The sequence below is a fragment of the Austrofundulus limnaeus genome, unplaced genomic scaffold (assembly GCF_001266775.1).
Source record: "Austrofundulus limnaeus strain Quisiro unplaced genomic scaffold, Austrofundulus_limnaeus-1.0 Scaffold166, whole genome shotgun sequence".
Lineage (NCBI taxonomy): Eukaryota > Metazoa > Chordata > Actinopteri > Cyprinodontiformes > Rivulidae > Austrofundulus > Austrofundulus limnaeus.
In genome coordinates, this window is record NW_013952568.1 from 52,334 (window position 1) to 57,457 (window position 5,124).

General features: G+C 39.2%; 1 long non-coding RNA gene across 1 annotated transcript in view; it reads right to left on the minus strand.

Moving 5' to 3' along the window:
* Positions 1-5,124, minus strand: part of LOC106523773 (uncharacterized) — a 9,518-nt gene continuing 4,394 nt past the window's right edge. The window contains exons 2-3 of the long non-coding RNA XR_001310927.1: positions 595-660; positions 1-417 (exon numbers count right to left, since the gene is read on the minus strand). This is a non-coding gene — a long non-coding RNA (uncharacterized LOC106523773). The remainder of the gene's footprint in view (positions 418-594; positions 661-5,124) is intronic.

Here is a 5,124-nt window from a genome sequence, read left to right on the forward strand (position 1 = left end):
TTAGCAAGTCAAACATCAGTTAAATCACTCTATCAGGGGCAGTTTTCACATCAGAGTGTCAGTGCATTATACATTTCCTTCATTTAAACAACTGTTACAAACAGAAAAACACAGTTTTGTCAGCAATTTTCACAATAAAATAGATAATTTCTGAAAGTGCATTTATTGACTTTAGTTTAAAGTTTTCATTTAACATCTGTTTAAAAACATAAAATACCTAGGAGCTGTTACAGCCCTCCTACTCAGTAAACAGCAGATGACCAGAGAAGTAGCTGTCCTTGGTCAGTCCATTTCCACCATAGGTTCTGTCAGCAGATTTGTACGCTCACACTTGTCTGGAATACGTGCAGGCTGTGTCCACGTTGGACTTGGCTTTGTTCACATACTTTTCAATAAAACTTTGGCTCAAATGGGCATCTGAAAACACAAATTAAATTTCCTCTCTTCAGCTTGATGATGGCAATGGCATGTGTTTTTAAGTTTCACAACGTGTTGCAAACGTTTTCAAATATTTGAACTTTAGAACTTTGAGTGACGTTAGATCATGAAAGATWAAAAGTTTAATTTGTCATAAAAACTATTGTAGGTTCTTACCAGCAACCTGGCATTGCAAGCACAGGGTGAGCCCTACAGTCAGCAGGCTCAGAAGACAGTTCATCTCTGAAAAAMAAATTACAAATACACATGTCACATGATTCCAAGCTATTCAAATGATGATTCAATCTGAAATAATTCATGTTACAAGTACAGTTTTAACATGCAATTAAAGTTGTCATATCACAAGATCAGAAATCACTTGCAAAAATGTCTTCGATGGCTTTTAGCTTTGGTCTTCAAGAGACAAGTTCCTAAACGTAGTGTTCACATTCAAAACCTTCGTGCTCACACATACCTCTGTGTGCCTCTTTACACTACATTTCATGGGAAGAATTTTATCAGAGCAGCCGAAAAAGATATATTTACTTATTCTAAGTTTTTCCTCTTCAACCAAGCCACTGAACATCAAGGAAACTCCCACCTGTCCACACACTATGAAATGCTTATTTATTTTATTCTACTTTTTATTTTTATTTTTTGGCAGTCTGTTCAGCAGCAGGTTAAAAAATAAGATGACCTACTTTTTTCAAGTTTTCATCACTTTAGTTTAGTTATTGTTTATTATAAAGCATTAAAATATGTCCTGTTTTGATTGCACTTAATATCTGGATTTTACCCTCCTGCTGCCCTTGAGTCAAAGTGACATAGGAGGCCCCTCATTTTATTTATTTATTTATTTATTTATTTATTTATTTATTTATTTATTTATTTATTTTTCCATTGGTAAATGTAAGCTTGCAAGCTTAAAAAAGGCAGGACTTGGTTATTTTGGTTAGTTATGTGGTAAGAATCTTCCATTATTAAAAAAAAAAGAGCAACAACCTGTCACAACTTCTTGGGGGAAAAAAATTCTGAAACTCTGTGACATGAAACAAAGAAAAAGAAAAGCAGTTTGACTAAGTTTTTTTTTTAATTAAACATGAGCTTTTGTTCCTGGCTTTAAATTTCATCCCAGCCTTTATCTATTCAAAGTAAACAATACTTAGATTTGGACTGGTGAATTAATAGATGGCATTTAGCAGCTTTGCAGGATGTAGTAAAGTGTCTCCAAACACAAACACTTTTTTCTTTGATTAATTTGGCATTCAGAAGTTTACACAACTGTGACACATTTTAAAAATTGACCTACATCTAGACAGAATTTATCATAACCTTATACATATGTACACATATATTTATGCTGTTTTTGATGTTTGTAAACATGTTCAACTCCAGTTCAGAATGGGTCAGAATTAGTTTTAAAGCTAATGCTTACAGTCAATCACCTGTCMTTTGATATTCCAYCTCTTGTGATATATTTTAGTCTAATATGCTGAGCCATCATTTAGAATCATTACACAATTCACAATTGTRTGTCCTGTACCAATAAGGAAACAAATCTACTGTATCTTCTTGCAATAAAATAAAATTAAGATTGGTAAATGGCATCATACAGTTTTTAATTAACAACCTATAAAAGATTCTTCTGTTTGTTTCACTGGAACAAATTTAAAGTTCATATTCTACACAATTTTGTCTCACTTTTTACTTGTTGTTGTAAAGATGCAGTATTACTATTTTTTTGTTTGTTTTTTCATAATTTGCCAGTTCATCAGGATGTTCAGAGATTAAAATCTTCCTTGCTGGAAGTTGACAGCTGTTTTTTAACAATTCCACAAAAGCAGAAGGTATTTAGTTAGATTTTGTTCCTGTTGTTGAACGTGTTTCTGCATGTGGGTGTTTTGTCTAGTCAGATTTCCTTTTTAGATGAGAGATTTGTTCGCATGAATAGTTAGACCAGGGGTGGGCAATCCTGGTCCTCGAGGCCCGCTGTCATGCTTGGTTTACTTGTTCCTCTGATTCAATATACAGTATTTGATTCAGTGACTGAATTCTCTTTTCAAGGGCTGTGTCCAAATTCAGGGGCTGCATCCTTAGAAGTATTCAGCCAACCTGGTCTAGATGGGCTGGGTCCTTGTTGGACTGCGAAGTCTGGACAAAAGTGGCTGTGAATTTGGACAGTYTAGCCTTCAGCTTTATTCCCACCCTTACCCTGACATATATCCTGTCACCAAGAAACCGTGCTAAACAATGCTAAACAGAAGCAAAAATAGATGTAAATTAGCAAAATATTGCTATATTAATATTAATAATATTATAAAATAACAAAATTAGCTTAAAGTCAATGTTTGAAGAACTAACACACCTGCCGTTCTTACTCGTTCGTTTCACCACATGAGTTTGTTTGATTTGTGACAAGAACAATATTTTAAAACATGTCTACGCAAATGACAAAAACATAAATAACACAACCGCTTTAAACTTTCAATTATTATATTGCCAGATTTTTAGTTAAAACTGTACTCCTTTCTTTCACTTCATTCGCCATTGCAAGCAAAAAAAACAATTATCTGGTCAGCCTGCAATGCATTTTGGGATAGAGTGGTCTGAGAAGGTTCCACCATACCCGTCCCTCAAATTGGGGAAAAAGGAAGATACATTTGTGGGCCACGTCAGAGAGGTTTTCAAATTTGGACAGCCTTCAGCACAGCGTAGTGATGTAAGCAACTGACAAATTTKGCCTTCAGAGGRTGCAACCCTTGAATTTGGGCACAGCCATGTTCTGCCTAAGCTTAGTCATTCAAATCAGGTGTGTTGGAGCAAAGAAACCTCTAAAACATGCCGGATAGCAGAAGATTAGAAAATTAGTCTTAAAGCTTTTGTCTCCTTGATAGTTGAAACTCAAGTTCCTTGACCTCTTGTTCTCTAAAATGATGATGGAAGTACAGCTTGTCAGTTACAGATAAGGACCCAGCAGATTGTGATATGTAGTAACTTCTGAGGCCATTTGGAAGCAAACAACTTGCTGCTGTTCAACAGCTAAATCCCAAGGAGCTGTGTCGGTGTAAAGCTCAAGGTCAGATACAGTGTTTTATTTCAGGATGCTGAAGGTTCTGGATGTTGTGAGGGGACACAGTTCTATTTCAACCTGGAAAGACTCACACAGACAGAATGAAATTTAGGAGGTTTATTGACATGTCCGGACCAACATCGTTATGACATAAATGGCATTAGAGTTTGGCACTCGGACCCCGGCAGAGGACGAGAGCACTGAGTGAAGTTGTAATCTCATACGAGATGCTTTAAGTTAGGGGTAGGAGATTTAATCCCCCCCAAAAGAGGCCAAAGCTGAGAGGAGGTTGAAGCTGCATTAAACTAGCAGGAACTGAATGGCGCTTTAGGGGATGATGAGAATGATGACACATAATAGGGATAGCCGACAAACTAGGAGTACATAAATAGGTGATGGTTTTTCTATGTTCCCCCAAAAGAGAGGCTGAGATTTAAGTCGAAGCCTCATGTTATCAGCTGAGTGCAGAATGAATGACAAAAGGAGAGGTGTAGTGGGACTGCCGGCTAGTGACTGAAGACTATCTGTTAAAAGTAATGGTGAGAGCTGGTGGATGAAGGCCAGCTGGTAGAATGTCTGTTAGTGCCGGTGGAGGAAGGCCAGCTGGTAGGATGACTGTGTGCCGGTAGATGAAGGCCGGCTGCTATGACTRTGTGAGTATAGTGAAGGCAGCTACTGAGGACACAAGACTAAGTTTAAAAATTAAAGCTGCCTGCTGAAAATGCGTGAGTGGGTGAGGGAGGTGCGGGATCAGATGGATGAATAAAAATATGAAGCGCTTCAGACAGAAGAAAATATGAATGAGTTAAGGGTGAGTACATCTTACCCTAGGGACGGCCCTGGACGGGCGTTTTCCGGAGTGAACGCTGAGGGGAGGAGCTGCAAGGCAGGTAGATGGGTAGACGTAGCTGAGTGAAAGAGGAAGTGGCCGTAGCGGAGCTGAGATTGCCAATTTGCTGTATGCGAGAAGCGAACATTGATGTCGAGCGTTGAAGTGAACGCATTAAGGCGACGGGCGTGTTGGAGTGGCTGCGGCTGGCAAAGAGCCTTGGACGAAGCCAGAAGAGGGGCCAGGAGAGGTGAATGAAAACAGATGAGCAGATGCTGGCCTACCTGCAACTGCAATGTTTTGGAAAGTGAGTAAAGCCCGATGGTCAGCTGGCATACAGACTGTGCGATCAAGACAACTGGCTTTTATTCACTGGCAGACAGGAGCTGATTGGACATAGCTGGGTTTGCAACGACTGGACACAGCTGAGCTTGAGAYGAGGAGGTCGGCAGGAGCAGGCGAGGTCATTAGTCTTCCAGAGTTGAATTTACATTTAAACTCCATTTCTCACCTATGGTCATGTGTAGCTCACAATAAAAAGTACAAGATACTGGACGCAAGCTAATGAAATGGGCTTTCTTCATAGAAAAGCTGGGCTCTGCCTTCAAGACAGAATAAGGAGCTTTGTTATCTGGGAGGGACTGGAAAGTGTCACTAGGGAAAGGTTCACGGTTTCCTTTCTGAACCTGTTGCTTCCATCACACAACCACTGCTCACAGTGACAGAAGATGGATGGATGGATGGATGGATGGATGGATGGATGGATGGATGGATGGATGGATGGATGGATGGATGGATGGATGGATGG